The sequence below is a fragment of the Peromyscus maniculatus genome, chromosome 19 (genome assembly GCF_049852395.1).
Source record: "Peromyscus maniculatus bairdii isolate BWxNUB_F1_BW_parent chromosome 19, HU_Pman_BW_mat_3.1, whole genome shotgun sequence".
In the NCBI taxonomy this organism is placed as follows: Eukaryota; Metazoa; Chordata; class Mammalia; order Rodentia; family Cricetidae; genus Peromyscus; species Peromyscus maniculatus.
Window position 1 is genome coordinate 21,427,111 of NC_134870.1, and position 19,574 is coordinate 21,446,684.

At 39.7% G+C, this 19,574-nt stretch overlaps 2 long non-coding RNA genes and 1 pseudogene across 2 annotated transcripts; all 3 read right to left on the bottom strand.

Moving 5' to 3' along the window:
• Nucleotides 1-4,779: 4,779 nt before the first annotated feature.
• On the bottom strand, nt 4,780-6,310 carry LOC102915036 (actin, cytoplasmic 1 pseudogene; annotated as a pseudogene).
• Nucleotides 6,311-9,937: 3,627 nt separating this feature from the next.
• On the bottom strand, nt 9,938-10,868 carry LOC143269535 (uncharacterized). Its single transcript, XR_013045999.1, has 2 exons — nt 10,661-10,868; nt 9,938-10,280 (listed from the first exon to the last, which is right to left on the bottom strand). It is a non-coding gene; the product is annotated as an uncharacterized LOC143269535 (long non-coding RNA).
• A 19-nt stretch (nt 10,869-10,887) lies between these two features.
• LOC121823942 (uncharacterized) lies at nt 10,888-15,295 on the bottom strand. The gene is made up of 3 exons (XR_013046000.1): nt 12,653-15,295; nt 11,715-11,733; nt 10,888-11,516 (listed from the first exon to the last, which is right to left on the bottom strand). It is a non-coding gene; the product is annotated as an uncharacterized LOC121823942 (long non-coding RNA).
• Between the last annotated feature and the right edge of the window lie 4,279 nt (nt 15,296-19,574).

Below are 19,574 nucleotides of genomic sequence, written 5' to 3' on the forward strand. Positions count from 1 at the left end.
TTTAGGCAGCAAACTTACTGCTGACGATAGGTAGCCTTTCACTTTCCTGTATTTTTCATAGAAGTTAGAAATGTTCATGTCCCTTGTCAATGCCTAATATAAGAACGTTTTTCTTCTGACAATGTTCCTTATGTGTTCACTAGACTCATGGAATACAGATGCAATGTCACTCATGGTTGCTTTCTCCTCCCTTTCCTATTACTTAAGTCTGAGTTCCTAAAACTCTGACACCTTGTCCACAGAGATTTAAAATTATATTGACTGATAATGTTTCTGAACTTGGGGCGGGGGGGGGGGGTTGTTGTTTTGTCTGTGGTTGTTTGGTTTTTTTTTTTTTATTTTGTTTTGTTTTTGTTTTTCAAAACAGGGTTTCTCTGCATAGCCCTGGCTTTCTTGGAACTCCTCTGTAGATCAGAGATCCACCTGCCTCTGCCTCCTGAGTGCTGGGACTAAAGGTGTGTGCTACCACGCCCAGCTCATGCTTCTGAACTTTGTATCATATTTTCTTCTATGTAACCTAGACTCAGATTTTACCTTTTATTAGCAAGAAGATCTAGCTTTTCATTTAGAAGTGATATGCACCTGAGATTATTTTATTTCTTCTTTCTCCTATAGAAAAATGTTTGCAAAGAGAGATTTTATCAATTATATAAATTACAAGTATTTTCTTCCCACCATATTTTCTCAGAATAACAAAGAAAAATGAAAAGAGGCGTCCATAAAAAATGCTGTAAGAAGTGAGAATTAATAGAAAACACCCAGGATCAGGAGAGAGGAAAAGATGAAAAAAAATATTTATTTATTTACTTATTTGTGGTACTAAGCATTAGCCCAGAGCATCATGCATACTACATAAGCATGCTCACTCTGAATGGTATACACAACCTCTCTTTCATTCATTTTTTTTTTTTGAGACAGGGTCTCACTAGGTGTCCCTGAACACCCTCTATATTGCAGGCATGCCTTGAAGTTAGCCTTTCTGCCTTGTTCCCCCGTGTAGTCCCGATTCCAGGCCTGGGCCATCAGACCCAGCACAGGATAAGAACCTGAACACAGCTCTCACCCCTTAAGCTTCCAACCACTCTGTCAAGTGAAATTTCTATTTTACTGTGATCGAGATCTAAAGAAAAATGTAGGAGTGGCAGAGTATAATGTCATAAATATACGATGCACAAGAAGAAGGATGTTTATATTTCCCAGTATCACATTTGCTCTGAAATAAGTTATAAGACCACTATTTATTTTTCATGGGCGGAGAGCATGGACTGCCTCTGATGTTACTACTTTGCTGTGGATAGTAGACATTTCTATTCCAGTGTCCAGTTGGTTTAAAGTAAGCCAGAATATTTTTGTTTGGTGAAGAAATTTTAATATCTTGTGTATCTGAACAACAACAAAAAAAAAACACTAAGTATTTTTCTTTCTTTCTTCTTTCTCTCCCCCACCCCTTGAATTTTCTGAGTGTTTGAAATCTTTCTTGAGCAAGTCTTTGGACTGATGCTGCCACCTAGAGGACTTGGCTGGTATTTTCCCGCATCCAGTAGAGAAACAGCGCAGGCATTGTTCTTAATTCCGCTACCATGTTTCACAAGTTTGATGGCTGAAATCTCTATAACAAAAGATAAATCCATGAAATGAAAACATAAAATTTTTTTTGGTTTTTAGAGACAGGATTTCTCTGTGTAGTTTTGGTGCCTGTCCTGGAGCTCCCCAGGCTGGCCTCGAACTCACAGAGATCCGCCTGCCATTGCCTCCCGAGTGCTGGGATTAAAGGTGTGCGCCACCATCACCCAGCACATAAAATTATTTAATCTAAGGTATACATGACATATGAGCCTTCGTAGATGAGCATTAAAAGAAACAATATACACAAATAGAATGTATTTATGGCAATCAAGCGAAGTGTTATTGAGAGGGTGAAGTGTATGAACCAAAGGCAGAAAGCTGGTCACGGCATTTGTTCAGACCTCTGTGTTTGTACAGCCTCCTCACTCTGCTCTAGTCCGTGGAGGACCCTGTGGGATGAGGGTCTCGTGACCTGCTGTAAAGTAAGGTCAGGTAAGAGGAAGAACGGGGGCTGAGAAACCATTAGCGTCTGCTGTTTCCGGGTGCTGTGTTTGTGGTGGCACAGCCTGCTGCCCTGCCCTGGCAAGCCTCTCAGTTCAAGGTTAAAGATTCTCAGCCTGCTCTCACTGTAGTGTTGTGTCTTAAATTCAATCACTTAAACATTTATCACTTGGAGACATTTCAAGCCTGGGAAACCTGAAACTTGGCTTGTTGGCTAAATTCTGCTGTAGAATTTCTAAAACTGGAATAATTTTTACTCATTCTACCTAATAGTAAAGGTGTCCCATTCAAAGACATGAGAAAATATATTAATAGTTTCTGTACGGTGTCTTTAGAGTAATGTGATTCAAAAGCATTTACATTTGTCATTCTTAATTATACTTTTTGAATAAATTTTATTTGCATTTACATTACTCATAAAAGATATTAAATGGGTTTTATATATAAACCGAAGCTAAAAGTAATTTGAATTAAAGATATTCAAATCAAGCCTAACAGTCAATGATATCTACCATCCCGGGAATAGTAATAATAGGAAGTTGGTTCTGAATTGTTAGAGAAATTTGCTAGTAAAATAAAATCTTTTCTTGAAGTCCTCTCCTGGAGTTTGATGGATTCGCCCTTTGTTGTTCACTTTATGTTTATTTGATCTTTTCATTTGTAAGGATCTTGTTGTTGAGTGACAAGTATTATTCATGGAATTCTATAGTAGCTGACAGGTAGCAGTGTAAGTGCAGAGCCCATGGAATTATGGGACGCTTTACTTATTGCGTGATGTATGGTGGAAGGAGCCAGGATAACCCTTAAGTCTTGCTATAAAGTCTATTTCTTACCAAAGGGAGAAGCTTGAAAGTAGTGAAATTGATACTTCTATACAACTTACCCATGGTAAAATATCAACTTATTATTTCCATCTACGTGTTACAATTTCTCATCATAGAAGTGACATAAAAGTAAATTTGCAGAAAAATGAAACAAAAATCACATAAAAGTAAACTTACTCCAATATTATTTATTATTATTAGTATCATTTTATTATCTTGTTGTTGTTGTTGTTGTTGTTGTTGTTGTTGTTTGAGACAGCATTTTACCGTGTAATCCAAGCTAGCCTGGAACTCAGGACCCCTTCTCCGACTGTAAGCGTGCACCACCTCATGTGGCTCCCTTTAGTTAGTTGTTGTATTAAAGGCATGTTCTAGTTTGCTTTTCTGTTGCTGTGATAAAGCACCATGACTAAAAGCAACTTGGGAAAGAAAAAGGTTTATTTGGCTTACACTTCTGTGTTCTCCTCTGTTATGGAGAGAAGTCAAGACTGTAACTCAAAGCAGGAACCTGGAAGAAGATACCGCAGCAGACATGGTGGAAGAATCCTCCTTAGGAACTTGCTCTCTCTGGCTTGTTCAGCATTCCACCTCCCTAGGAATCACTGCCCACACACAATGAGCTGACCCTCCCCTATCAATCAGCAATTAAGAAGATGCCCCTACAGATGTGCCCATAGCACTATCTGGTACAGGCAATTCCTTAATTGAAGTTCCCTCTTCCAAAGTGACTCTAGTCTGGGTCAATTTAAAAAAAAAAAAAATACCAGAACAGGATGTGAATTTAAATCTAATTTTTCTAAGTATTTCCTCTGCATGATCACTCTTACTACCAATTGATATTTCAGTCTTGAACTATCAAATATCCACATATCATGCTTTGAACAGCATTGCTCTTGGAATTCCAGTTAAAGAATAACCTGGCAGTGTTGAATTCACAAGAACAAAAGTTGTATTTGCACTCATTCAAATCTGAAAGTGTGTGCACTTAGGACAGCACCTACCATTTCTTCTCCAAAGCAATAACAAATCGTTTCCAACTGACAGAATAGACTGAAAAGGAAGCAACTCAATCTTAAAAGATCAATTTAGTTATACTTTCCCCCTATCCAGATTCATTTTTCCATACAAACTCTAGATCCTTGTACTCAGAAAAAGATGCAATGCAAAGGTCATAAAATACAGTACGACAAGAGACAACCATACCTCAGGAGTTTCCTGTTGTCCTGTTTGATCCCTGGGTACCACATGGTGGAAAGAAAGAACAAACTTCTCCAAGTTATCCTCTAACCTACACACATACACACACACACTAAATACACATATATATTAGATAATGATAGATGATAGATAGATAGATAGATAGATAGATAGATAGATAGATAGATAGATAGATAGATAGATAGATAGATAGATAGATAGATAGATAAAATAGAAGAAATATGTTCATTAAAAATAGACATTAAGAGGGGCTGGAAAGTGGCTCAGCAGGTAAGATCATTTGGTTCTTTTACAGGGAACCTAGCTTTAGTTCCCAGCAATCACATGGTAGTTCACAATTACTCTTAAATCCAGTTCCAGGGGATCTGGCACCCTCTTTTAACCTCCTCTGGCACTAGGTACACACATGGTACACATACATACAGACAGGTAGAGTACTCACATGCATGAAATAAATATTTAATGAGTTTATAGACAGACATTTAAAAACTTCAAATTTAGAAAACAAGAGGCTAGAAACATGCCCTGGGAAGTAAGGCTACATAAATTTCTCTTCACTGTTTTGCACAAGATGAGAGACTCTGGGAAGAAAGTGGTTGTGTTTGGATATGAGATTCCAAAGAGCATGAAGATGAGCTAGAGTCAACCTACTCCTGTTGGCTGATCCACTTCACTGGAATGTGGACAGTGAGGCCAAGATGAGCCTGTGCCCAGGAAGACCAATGATCTTGATCTCCATCATTCTGGGAGCCAGAGCAGTGGTCCCCTGTGTCCTGTCAACCATATCTGGATATATGGTGAGGCCACTAGACAGAGCTGTGCTGGCACAGAGGTCTTTGTGGATGTCAACATCACACTTCATGATGGAATTGACTATGGTTTCATGGATGCCACAGGAATTCATATTCAGGAAGGAAATCTGGAAGAGAGCCTCGGGGCCCTGGAACTGCTCATTGCCAATAATGATGTGGCTGTCAGGCCGTTCATAGCTCTTCTCTAGGGAAGAAAGGGGGTGCAACAGTGGCCATCTCTAGCTCAAAGTCCAGCACAACTGTTAGAGGTCTGGGATTGCTCAGAGATTCACCATTTCTATGAATAAATGTTAATAAGAAGGGGATTTATTAAATACTGGCACTGGATACTCATGGCACCAGACCTGCAAACGACAGCGCTCACGGGATGCAGTGGCTAGCCACATCAGTCCAAGGTTTATAGAGTCAAAAACCACAAGATTACATATATTCTGTCTACGTGTAGGCAGGGTCTAATTTTAATATAAATGTCTTGCCGTTGCCCTAGTCATTGAACAAGTAAGCAAATTTGATTACAAAAGCAAAAACACAGTCTTATGACCTACTATCTTGCTAGAACAGCAAATTTTACAAGATGAGTTGATTTAAGAAGTGTTCAGCATTTGGGGGAAAGGGGAGTAGATGGCTAGGGTACCAGCTGAACAAACTAGGGGCTTACATGTTAGAGGCATCTTTTGCTTTTTGGTCTCTCAAGCATAGTAAGTCTAAACGTTAAATGTAGTGCTGAACATTACAGCAACATACCACAGCTTCTCTTTGATGTCATGAACAATTTCCCTCTTGGCTGTGGTGTCGAAGCTGTAGCCCCACTCATCCAGGATCCTCGCGAGGTCATAGCTAGTCAGGTCCAGATGCAGGGTGACATGGGGGAGAGCTTAGCCCTCATAGATGGGCACAGTGAGGATGGGCCTATCTCCAGAGTCCATCACAATGCCAGTGGTTCCACCGAGGCAGACAGGGACCGCACGGCCTCAATGTCTACATACGTGGCTGGGGTGTTGAAGATCGCAAACATGATTTGGGCCATCTGTTCACAGTTGGCCTTGGGGCTTAGGGGCACCTCAGTGAAAAGCATGGGGTGCTCCTTAGGAACCTCACACCACTCATTGTAGAAATTGTAGAAAACCTGGTACCAGGTTGTCTCCATGTCATCCCAGTTGGTGACAATGTCGTGTTTGATAGGGTACTCAATGTCAGGGTGACTCTCTTGCTCTGGGCCTCATCACCTATGTAGAAGTCATTTTAGCCCATGCCCACCATCATGTCCTGGTGCCGTGGGTGGCCCAAGATTAAGGGGAAGATGGCCCAGGGAGTGTCCTTGCCCACAAAGTTAGCATAACATATGCCGGAGCTGTTGTAGACAAGGAGCATGGAGATATGGTTATCCATAGCAAACTGGTGGCAAGTGTGGACTTCGCAGGACAGTCCCCATTTCACTCTTAACTAAATAGAACACATCTCTGAGTTAAAGGCCAGCCTGGTCTAGAGAGCAAGTTCCAGGACAGCAAAGGCTACACAGAGAAACCTTGTCTTGAAAAACAACGGATGGATAGATAGATAGATAGATAGATAGATAGATAGATAGATAGATAGATAGATAGATAGATAGGTAGGTAGGTAGGTAGGTAGGTAGGTAGATAGATAGATAGATAGATAGATAGATAGATAGATAGATAGATAGATAGATAGATAGATAGATTTTTTAACGGAATATATTGCTATCTTTGTATTTGGTAGTAAAATGTGTAGAATTAAATGTGAGTTTATTTTTAAAGGCATAAAAATGTTAATATAAACGCTTTACTTACTGGGAAATAAAAACCTGTCCTAATAGTCCTTTCGTATTTGCAATTTGCAGTCCCTGTATCTAAACAGGTAAAGGAAACTTGGGCCTCTTTCATAAGTATTGTCTATATGAATTGCCTTTCTTGTTGCTTTAATTTAAAAACCCAACAAAATCAATGAATTTTACAAAGGACGGGGTTACTTCGGCTCACAGTTTAAACAAGTAGTGTTTGCCATGGCAAGAACGTCATGGAGAAACAAGGAGCATAGGAGTGTGCTACCGTGTGAGGGTTGGGTCTTCAGTGCTGTTGCCGATGCTGCTGCCCCTGACACTGGCTTTGCCCGTTGGCATGAATTTTTAAAGGTTCCCTATCCAGCTCCTGACAGCTGCCGCTTCCTCTCCCCAGCACCTTTCACAGCTGAAATTCGGGTCCAAATACTTCTGAAGTGTAATTTAGTCTCTTGTCCCTTTGACTTTGAGATTTGGAGGCAAGAAAAGTTCAAGCTAGGGTAACCAGAGGCCACAAAGACCCAGTTAAGTTAGGGAATGCCATCTGCCTTGAGTGTAAAGCCATGGGGAACAAAGAGCCTGAGAACCCATGTGTCCAGGGGAGCTTCACGTTACTGTGGTCAGTTTCTACATGAAAGCAACCACTAAGCACTTACAGCTCCACTCCTCAGTGCTTCTTTGAGTGTCCCCGTACACACTTAACCTCGAGCTTTTTCTGGAGTAGGAACCATAGACCATTATGAGAGATTGATTTAATCAACAATTTAATAGCACACTCTGATCACTGTATTATGGACAGCAATTTTAGCACGTTAAACCGGGTATGGTATTAGAGATATGGAAGATACCTTTTAAAAGATTTGCTGCCCACATCCACAGATGTATTGTATGCTGTGAGAGTGTGTGTAGGAGTGTGAGTGTGTATGTGTCAGAGAGTATGCCTGTGTCTGCAAATGAGTGTATGGGTGTGTACAAAAGAGACAGGGGGTGGGGTGTGGGGAGGGGAATGTATCCTCACAGACAATTCCTCCCTACGGCATGGAAACAGCTGAATGTCATTATTACGGAATGTCACTTTTACCATGATGAAAGCAGGTTCATATTCAGGACAAGCCCATCTGTGAGGCAAATCCTCCTTTGGGGCTGAGTGCACATCTGTTTGTGCTGGGAAAAGGCACTCCACTTCCTGTGAGGGAACCTGCTTCTCCAGCAATGCCTTCTGGGTCACAGTCATCCCAGAGCTACTAGGCAGCTTGAAAGCAAACATTCCTTGTTTCTCGTTGAACACACCCAAGCACTTTCCTCCTCTACAATGAAAGGTTTAATTTGGAGCCAAGAGACTGTGAAACCAGGTTTTAAAATAGATTGTTTCTTTATTCTGGTTGTTTAGAGAGTACATATGTTTCATCTCCTGGGTAAATTATAGGCTCTTAAGGCTTCATGGAGCGATTTTGTTTTCAAGCTGACTTAAAAGGATTTCACCTTTTTCTCTCCTCAGCTCACATCATATTCCCTGATGAAAACCAGCAGTGGAAGCATGCATTTCCTTCTTCCCAGGTCACGTGTGTAACACGGGCGCTGGCCTGAGCCTTAGCTTCTAGGGCTCTCTTCTGCATTAGCAGAACAAGAGCACACCAAGAATACCTGCAGAAGTGTGGCCCTGAGGACAGAACACCATGTCCACATTGACCAGTGCCAGGGAGTGGATAGAATCCGAGGTAAACTGAACCCTAAGCCTGAGAAGAAAGAGAAACGTTCTGCAGAGTCTCAGCACAGCTTTCATGATGTAAGATATAAGAAAGTGACAAGAAGAAATCCATCGTTCTATTCTACATGATACAAATAAGGAAAACTTGCAGGGATCTGAAAAGTCAGTTGTCTGAGAAACAATGGGTAAAGAGCAGTGATGTCTACTTTTAAAGTGGAGGTTGAGAAATATTGGGACTGGATAAGAGGAAGCCATTGGATATTTTAAATTTTTGTTTAATTTTCTATGAATAGTGATTTTTTTCAGCCTTTTTCCTCCTGAGTGTTATATGGTTCATCATGTTCAATCATTCACTGCAGTGAAAAAGTGCCCTGGAGAATCTGTTCTCTCTGTCCCAGACGCCCTCCCCAACTCCTAACTGATCATTGGATGCCTTCTCTGGGTGTTATATGTATGTTAAAAATCAGTTTCCCAAGAAATTCTCTCTTAGGTTCTCTCACAAACCTTAGAGAAGTTACTTTCTGAGACTTCTACATCTCCAAAATTAGCAAGTGGAAGCAATCTTTAATACCATTTCTGTGTCCGGTTCTAGAATTCACTTCACAAGTGCTCCAGTACCCGGGCCTCCCTTGGTAATCTCTACCTCGCTGCACTCTGCAGGCCCGCTTCAAGCTCTTACATTCCTAAATCAAGTTATGCTTGTGAGCAATACACACTGTCACTCCAAAACCTTCCTCTAGACTTTGAATATTGTTCAGTGTTTGTTGCTTATGCCGTAAATGTTTAAGACTCTCCCAAATGTTTCTGCAGTAAACAAATACCCTAATCAATGTTGTAATTAAAATGTTTTAATATAGTGATGTATGAAACCACAGCTGAATATTTTATGTACTTGAAAAGGTTGAGAGAGAAATCTCTGCTTATAATACCTCTAAATTTCAGCCAAAACAGTTTTGGACAAATGATTAATTAACAAGTGGGTAAAACTGTCTTCCAGTGGGGCATGAACTGATACTTTTCTGTCTTAGAGACACTTCACAAAGGGCCGTGCATCTATTCTGTATAAAGGGAATAAAAGAATGCAAGTGACATCTTAGCCATGCATTCCCTAGGTCTAGTTTGGTGGTATTACGAGGTAGTAAAATATTTAATGCTCACCTGGTGAGCATTAGGTCATTGTAGGTGTGACCCTGGAAGGAACTGGGGGCCCCTGATTTGATCCTTTTTCCCTCTCTTATGTCTTTTTTTTTTTTTTTTTTTTTTTTTTGGTTTTTCGAGACAGGGTTTCTCTGTGTAGCTTTACGCCTTTCCCGGAACTCACTCTGTAGCCCAGGCTGGCCTCGAACTCACAGAGATCCACCTGCCTCTGCCTCCCGAGTGCTGGGATTACAGGCGTGTGCCACCACTGCCTGGCTTCCCTCTCTTGTTTCTTGTCTTTGATGTGCCACCTGGCCACAGTCCTGAGAGGCAGGAGGACAACAGACCATGATTGCAACTTTCCAAACAAATGGGAGAAAATGAAACTTTGCTCTTTATTAGTTGATTTACTTCAGGAATTTGTTAAAGTAACAGATGGCCAATGTACCACCTTATCATCCAATGCTAATGAAAACAGAGGAAATTAATGTTGGAACACCAAACACTCTGAAGATGCTCTTTAATGGGCACAAGAACAATGCAGATGAATCTGGAGTGGTTGGGAAAGCCAGTTCAGCAGTCGGACATGGAGGGAAAGGACGCTAGCTGTGCGAGTCTCCGAGTCTCCGTGTCTGAAGCCTGAGTTCACGCGGGCCTCTGCCTGTGAAGAGGTGTGAGCTCCAGGCATGTCTTCTTCTCTTCTGTGATTTCAAATTATCCTTAGAAAAAAAATAGAAAATAGTGAGCCAGATGATTTCAAATATTTTATGGGCATAAACTGAAATATGCTTTAAAAATGGAGATGTTCATAAAAATCTTCAAAGATAACTTTAAAAACTACTGAAACTATGAAACCATCCTTCAGTGTACAAAACTGATCTTTAAAAAAGAAAGGGGTTTCTTTTAAAAAGCAAATTCATAATTTTATTTACACACAACTTGACTATCAAAAAAAAAAAAACAAAATAAGCCAGAATCCATGAGGTGAAGATATAATAAATATCATGAACAATTAATGAACAATTTCCTATTTATAAATGACAGTCATTAAAAATAACCGTGATTTTACAACTCTCCCATTAATCATTGAACTACTAACCAAGTTTATTCGCGCACCATGAAAACTTCTGAGGCGTGAGAAACAGATGAAAACTGCCTGGGAGCTGGGCCGAAGTGTGCTGACGGGGTTGCCTTAAGTGCAGGAGGCGTGGAAGGGTGGTTCGCCTGGTGGCTTTCTTCACTTCTTTCAGAGCTAAGTTTTGTTGTATCCGTTCCCTAGATTATGTTTTTACTACTTTTAAATTTTCATTAAATTAGCCGGGCGGTGGTGGCGCACGCCTTTAATCCCAGCACTCGGGAGGCAGAGCCAGGCGGATCTTTGTGAGTTCGAGGCAAGCCTGGGCTACCAAGTGAGTTCCAGGAAAGGCGCAAAGCTACACAGAGAAACCCTGTCTCGAAAAAAACAAAAAAACAAACAAACAAATTTTCATTAAATTATAATTACACCTTTCCTCCCCTTCCTTTTCCTCCATCCAACTCTTCTTGTGTCTTCTCCCCCTTAGGTTTTATCTTTCAGAGCAAGAAACTATCTATTAAGAAATAATAGCAGCTACACCTGGTGGCTCCCACCTGTAATTTCAGCATTTAGGAAACAGAAGCAGACAGATCGCCACAAGTTTGAGGTTAGCTGGGCTACAGAGTGTTATCCTGCCTTTAAAAAAAAAAAAAAAAAGGCAAGGGAGAAAACAAGAGAGTAAGAAAAAGAAACAATACAGTTTACCTCAGCAGCCCAGCCTTCCTCTCTCTGCTTCCTACACTTTACCTCATTCCAGGAGCTGTGCCTCTGGCCCAGCTGTTCAGTGCCTCAGGCTATAAACCAGAATACCATGCCACTGTTCTTGTTTTTTTAAGCAGTATTGAAGAGTCTTCCATTCTGAGCAACTAGTTGTTTAAAACTCCAAATCCATGCCGGGCGGTGGTGGCGCACGCCTTTAATCCCAGCACTCGGGAGGCAGAGCCAGGCGGATCTCTGTGAGTTCGAGGCCAGCCTGGACTACCAAGTGAGTTCCAGGAAAGGCGCAAAGCTACACAGAGAAACCCTGTCTCGAAAAACCAAAAAAAAAAAAAAAAAAAAAAAAAAAAAAAAAAAAAACCTCCAAATCCATTATTCATCTAGAAGTAAAAGAATTATAATCAATCACTAAGGCATGCACGAACCTAGAATTTACAAAGCGTCTAGTCAGAATAATTTAAATACAATCTTAACATTTGTTACACTTCTGTGTTACAAACTACTAAAATACTGAGGATATGACCATTTATGGATTTATAGATTTAATTAACTTTTATATTGTAGCGGTCATATTGTCTGAGAGATACTCAGTGTATTGAATATCACAAAAACTAGGGCAGAAAGTAAAGCTGTCTAAATTAACTCACATAGTATTTTTAATAAAAAAAAAAGTATTATTTCTCTTCCCCTTCATATTGTTTATTTCCATTTTTGCTTATTAATCTCTTTTGCTGGAATCCTTTCTTTCCACAAGTAACCTAAAAAGTCCCTAATTTTGTTTACAAGTATCTTGCTCATAAAGCAATGAAGAATTTGCCAGAACTTGCTAAGATAAAAAGTTCTGTTTTGGTGTTCTGCATGTCTCTGAGCTTTTCATTTCCAACGGTGGAGACACACAAGTGGTACATGCCATTTCTGTCTTCTAAAGCTCATATTTACTAGACAGCATGTAAATGGGACTCAGAATACATAGAATGAATATTCAGCCACAGTATGACAGATATCACATTCATTTGAGGAAAGCCTTGCTTCCTGCTCAGCTCATGGCCTCTCCTCAGCCCTGAAAGGTATGACCTTCAGCTCCATGATGTAAAAATCTCATTTTCTTGAACTCGAATCCTCTCTGCCTCTCAGGATCTGCCCTGATACTGTTCCTGAGTAAGAAGGGTGTACATATAAATAGGTGCCTGTAAATAGGAGCAGGTCAACAGCCAGAGACAAATCTGGATACATAACCCTGGCCCAGCACTGCATGTCAGTGCAAACTGCACAGCAAAAGTCACCTGTGTCACAGCTCACCTTTCCTTTGCTCGGTTCTGCTTCCTGCCTCCTTTCCTTCACAGGGGAGTCCTGGTATTTTGCAACCTAGTTCTATTTCGGCATCTAGAAATCAGGGACCCCACTTTGGTCCAAAACGCTGATCTGTAAAGATGGTTTATAATAGCAGGTAAGTTGACACCACATTTCCAAAGGCAAGCTATGAGAGTCTTGCATTTTATGATCTACTCTCTTGAAGCATAATTTTGCCATTTTATTCTATCTATGCACTAACTTTGCAAATTAGAATCATCTAAAAATCATTAAGTCCTACACTTTTAGTGTTCATTTATTGCTTAATTTACTTCAAAAGAGTTTCTTTCCAGCTTCATCTCCTGACATTCCCGAGACACAATCGCACACCAGGCTATGCGCTCCTTGGCTCTTGTGCTCTTTCTATCCCTCTTGCACAACTACCCCTGAGCACTAGGTTCAGAAGTTGTGTTGTAGATGTATCAGCTGGGACTGGTCTCCACAGTGCTGTATTTTGATTGGTTGAGTCTTGATTCTATTACCCATTATAACTAAAAGCTGTGTTTTATAGCACTAAAGCAAAGTACAAGTAAAAAGAAGAAAAGAGGTTGTGTTTCTAGTGACCATGACATAAGCATAAATATCAAGATATTAGTTTTCTAAACCCATTACTTCTTTATTCTAAACCCGTACTTTCTTTTTCATGCTCCCTCTTTAGCCATAATTATCTCCCTCTTAATTTATATTTAACTTTTGTACCCCGTTGTTTCTGTCTAATAGCCAAAGAGGATTTTTATGAACGCCTCCCAACGAATGAGAATTCTATGTTACTATTTCTACATAGCTTGGGTAATTGTAACAAACAAATATTGCCAACGTTTAGCGAACCATACCAGGAATGGTCAGAATTTGCATTACAGAAGAGAAAACATGGGATGGTGCATAAGAAAACTGAGGTGCTGTTATCTTAATCTGTGTGTTCCATGCCGTGTCCCATAGCACCTTCTTGTGCATCTTCTTGCTTCCTACTTTGCTGACATTTTTCTCAAAGTCCAAATCATTGGTTTACTAAATTAAAATATGCAAAGAGAGAAAGTGAATCTATTATTTTCACCTTTTCCCTGAGCATATAGGTTTATTTTATACTGAAAATAGATTCTTTTATCATACACTATATCCTGATTATAGTTCCCCTCCCTCTGCTCTTCCCAGTTCCTCCTAACCTCCCCTTCCCTCCAGATCCACTTCCTTTCTATATCTCATCAGAAAAGAACAAGCTTCTAAGAGATAACAACAAAACATGACAAAATAAAATATGATAAAAAAAAAAAGCAAAAACTTTCTTATCGAAGTTGGACACAGCAGCTCAACAGGAAGAGAAGAGTCCCAGGAGCAGGCAATAGAGTCAGAGACCCACTTGTTCTCATAGTCAGGAGTCCCATAAAAATACTAAGCTAGTAGCCATAATATATACACAGAGAACTTGAGGTAGATCCACGTAGACCCTGTGCTTGCTGCTTCAGTCTCTGTGAGTTCATATGCACCTTGCTTAGTTCATTCAGAGGTCCTTGTTCTCTTGGTGTTCTCCTTCCCCTCTGGCTCTTACAGTCTTTCTGCCTCCTCTTCTGCAAGATTCCCTGAGCTCTAAGGGGAAGGAATTTGAGGAAGACCTCCAAATTAAACTCTTCCCCCGCCTCCTCTGAATAATGTCTGGCTGTGGGTCTCTGCATCTGTTCCCATCTGCTGCCAGAGGAAGCCTCTCTGATGATAAAGAATTGATCTATGACTATACCAGAATGTCATTAGGAATCATTTTTTTAAGATTTACTTATTTATTATGTATACAGTGTTCTGCTTGCATGTATGTCTGCAGGCCAGACAAGGGCACCAGATCTCATTACAGATGGTTGTGAGCCACCATGTGGTTGCTGGGAGTTGAACTCAGGACCTCTGGAAGAGCAGTCAGTGCTCTCAACTTCTGAGCCATCTCTCCAGCCCCAGGAATCCTTTTATTGGTTTGCTTTGTGCTTATGTGTTTTAGAGCAGTCGCATTTGGTTTTACCCTAGGCCTCTGGGCTGTCTAGGCTCTGATTCTTAGTCACCCAAGCAGTGTCAAGTATGGGTTCCTTCTTGCGGAGTGGGTCTTATGTCAAACCAAACACTGGTTGGCCACTCCCACAGGCTCTATGCCACCATTGTCCTAGCATGTTTTGTGGGCAGGACAGAATGTAGGTCAAAAGTTTGTGGCTGTGTGTACATGTTTCTCTTTCAGTAGTCTGCCGAGTACCTTCCCACATCAAAGAGATCGAACATAGGATAAAGTTTCCATATAGGTACCAGCTCGATTCCTCGGGTGTGGGTGTTGTCCCTAGCAATTGGGCCCACTGTCAGTTTGCAGAGAGCAACCTTTTGTACCCTTTGTCTTAGTATCAGCCTGGGTTGTTTGGGGATTTCCGTGGACTCCCTTGGCCAAAAACTCAATTGAATACAACCCAGTCCCCCCACCTGAAGCCTTGCCTAACAAGAGGTGGCCAGTTGAGACTCTAACCCTTATTAATAGGAGTTCTCATTAGAATCCTTCATATGTTGCAAGAAGTTTCTACCATACTGGTTTCTACACCATCCCCCAAGTGCACCCCAAGTCCAGCACTCTCTCCCTCCATCCCATTTCCCTCCACACATGATCCCTAGGACTCCCATCCCCACCCGCCCCCAGTCCACTCATAAAATCTATTCTATTTTCCCTTCCCAGGGAGATCCACTCACAACCACCACCACCCCAAGAACTTTCCTCTTTACCTAACCTCTCTGGGCCTATGGTTTGTAGCTTGACTATAATTTAATTAATAGCTAATATCCACTTATAAGTGAATACATAGCATATTTGTATTGTGTATAGCAGTATTGTGTTTGGGTATATCCTTTATATTCCTTATCTCTCCAGTCTTTCTAGGTCTGGGTTAACTCACTCAGAATGATTTTTTCTAGTTCCATCCATTTGCCTACAAATTTCATGATGTCATTTTTCTAACAGCTCCATTGTATAAATGTACCACATACTGTTTATCTATTCTTCTGTAGAGGAACATCTAAGTTGTTTCCAGTTTCTGACTATCGTGAATGAAGCCACAATGAACATGGTTGAGCAAGTGTCCTTGTGTTGGATGGAGTGTCCTTTGGATATATCACAAGAGTGGTATAGCTGAGTCTTGAGGTAAATAGATTCCCAATTTTCTGAGGAACTGCCATATTGATTTCCCTGGTGGATATACAAGTTTGCACTCCCACCAGTAGTGAAGGAGTGTTCCCCTTACTCCACATCCTCTTCAGCATGAGCTGCCATTCTGACAGGTATAAGATGGAATCTCAAAATTGTTTTTATTTGAATTTCCCTGATTTTATTTGCTAAGGATGTTGAACATTTCTTTAAGTGTTTCTCAGCCATTTGAGAATCCTCTAGAGAGAATTCTCTGTTTATATCTATACCCCATATTTAAATTAGGTTGTTTAGGTTTTTTTGATATCTAGTTTATTGAGTTATTTATATATTTTAGCCCTCTGTCAGATGTGCAAAGTTGGTGAAAATCTTTCCCTATTCTGTAGACTGCCATTTTGTCTAATTGATGGTGTCCTTTGCCTTACAGAAGCCTTTAGGTTTCATGAGGTCCCATTTATTAATTGTTGATCTTAGTGCCTATGCTATCAATATTCTGTTCAGAAAGTCGTCTCCTGTGCCAATGCATTCAATGCTATTCCCCATTTTTCTCCTCTATCAGGTTCAGTGTATCTGGTTTTATGTTGAGGTCTTGGTCCACCTTGGACTTGAGTTTTGTGCAGACATCCAGTTAGACCAGCATCATTTGTTGAAGATACATTCTTTTTTCCATTGTATAATTTTGACTTCTTTGTCAAAAATCAGTGTCCATAGGTGTGTGGATTTACTTCTGGGTCTTTGATTTGATTACATTGATCAACCTGCCTACTTTTAATGCCAATACCATGCAGTTTTTATTACTATTGCTCTGTAGTATAGCTTAAAATCAGGAATGGTGATACCTCCAAAAGTTCTTTTTTTTTTTTTTTTTTTTTTTTGGTTTTTTGAGACAGGGTTTCTCTGGGTAGCTTTGCGCCTTTCCTGGAACTCGCTTTGTAGACCAGGCTGGCCTCGAACTCACAGAGATCCGCCTGCCTCTACCTCCCTAGTGCTGGGATTAAAGGCATGCGCCACCACCGCCCAGCCCCAAAAGTTCTTTTTTTGTACAGGATTGTTTTAGCTATTTTTGTTTTTCCATTTGAAGTTGAGAACTATCTTTTCAAAGAATTTTGTTGGAATAATTTTGATGGTGATTGTGTTGAATCTGTAGATAGCTTTTGGTAAGATGGCCATTTTTACTAGGCTAATCCTACCAATCCATGAGGATGGGAGATCATTCCATCTTCTGATATCATCTTCTTTAATTTCTTTCTTTAAAGACTTGCAGTTTTATTATACAAGACTTTCACTTGCTTGGTTAGAGTTACCCCAAGATACTTTATATTATTTGAGGCTATTGTAAAAGGTGTTGTTTCCCTAGTTTATTTCTCAATCTATTTGTCATTTGTATATAAGAAAACTATTGGTTTTTATGAGTCAATTATGTATCCTGCTACTTGTTGAAAGTGTTTACCAGCTGTAGTAGTTCCGGGTGGAATTTTTAGGATCACTTATGTATGTTATCATATCATCTGTAAATAAAGATACTTTTACTTCTTCCTTTCCAGTTTTTATCCCTTTGATCTCCTTCAGTTGTCTTACTGTTCTAGCTAGAACTTCAAGTACTATATTGAATAGATACGGAGAGAGTGGAAAACCTTGTCTTGTTTCTGATTTTAGTGGAATTGCTTTGAATTTCTCTCCATTTAATCTGATGTTGGCTACAGACTTTTTGTTAATTGCCTTTATTGTGTTTGGGTATATCCTTTATATTCCTTATCTCTCCAGTACTATTATCATGAAGGGGTGTTGGATTATGTCAAAGGCCTTTTCAGCATCTAATGAAATAATCATGCAGTTTTTTTCTTTCAGTTTATTTATGTGGTGGATTACATTGATTTTCATATGTTTGAACCATCTCTGCATCTCTATAATGAAATATACTTGATCATGGTGAATAATCTTTTTGATGTGTTCTTGTATTTGGTTTGCAAGTATTTTATTGAGTATTTTTGCATCTATGTTCATGTTGGAAGTTGGTCTATAATTCTCTTTTTTGTTGAGTCTTTCTGTGGTTTGGGTATCAGAGTAACTCTCATAAAATGAGTTTGGCAATGTTTCTTCTATTTCCATTTTGTGGAATAATTTGAGGAATATCAATGTTAACTTTTCTCTGAAAGTCTGGTAGAATTCCCTACTAAAACTACCTGGCCCTGGGCTTTTTTAGGTTGGGAGAGTTTTAATGACTGTTTCTACTTGACTAGGAAGGTCTAGTTAAATTGTTTATCTGATCTTGATGAGAAAATTTATCCATGTCTTTTAGTTTTCCAAATTTATTCATTTCTTTTAGTTTTCCAATTTGGTGGAGTAGAGTTTTTTAAAGTATGTCTTTACAATTCTCTGGATTTCTTTGGTGTCTGTTGTTATGTCTCCCTTTCATTTCCAATTTTGTTAATTTGGATATTCTGTGTCTTTTAGTTAGTTTGGATACAGGTTTGTCTATCTTGTAGATATTCTCAAAGAACCAACTCTTTGTTTCATTGATTTTTTGTATTGTTCTCATATCTATTTTATTGATTTCGGCCCTCAGTTTGATTGTTTCCTGTTATCTACTGTTCTTTGGCATGCTTGCTTTTTTTTGTTGTTGTTGTTCTAGAGTTTTAAGTGTGCTGTTAAGTTACTAGTACGAGGGGTTTATTTTAATTTTCTTATATCTGTTGAGACTTACTTTCTGTTCAAGTATGTGGTCAATTTTGGAAAAAGTCCCATGAGATGCTGAGAAGTATATTCTTTTGTGTTTGTGTGAAATGTTCTATAAATATCTGTTAAGTCCATTTGGTTTATAACATCTGTTAGCTCCAGCATTTTTCTGTTTAGTTTTGTTTATTTGTTTGTTTGTTTGCTTGCTTTTGATGACATGCTCATTGGTGAGAGTAGGGTACTGAAGTCTCCCACTATAGATTTGAGAGGGTCAATGCATTACTTAAGCTGTAGCAGTGTTTCTTTTACAAATTTGGGTACCCTTGTGTTGGGAGCATAGATGTTAAGAATTGAAATGTCATCATGGTATATTTTTCTTTTGATGAGTATAAAGTGTCCTTCCCCATTTCTTTTGATTAATTTTGGTTTGAAGTCTATTGTGTTACATATTAAAATGGCTGCATCAGCTTACTTCTTAGGTCCATTTGCTTGGAAAATCTTTTTCCCATCCTTTACTCTGAAGTAATGTCTATCTCTGATGTTGTTCGTGTGGTTCTTTGATGCAACAGAAGAATGGATCCTGTTTTTTGTATCCACTGTTAGTATGTGTCTTTTTATTGGGAAAATGAGTCCATTGATACTGAGAGATATCAATAACTGATGATTGTTGATGCCTGTTATCTTGTTGTTATTGTTGTTGCTGCTGCTGCTGCTGCTGCTGCGGCTGCTGCTGCGGCGGCAGCTGCTGCTGCTGGTGTGTGTGTTTGTTCCCTTCCCTTCTTTTGGTTTTCTTAGTGTGAGATTATTTATTTCCTGTGCTTTTATGTATATAGTGATCCTCTTTGGTTTGGATTTTTCCTTTCAGCATCTTCTCCAGGGCTGGATTTGTAGATAGATATTGTTTACATCTGACTTTATCATGGAATATCTTATTTTCTCCATCTATACTGACTGAAAGTTTTGCTGAGTATAGTAATCTGAGTTGGCATCTGTGGTCTCTTGGAATCAGCAGTACATCTTTCCAGGCCTTTTGGACAT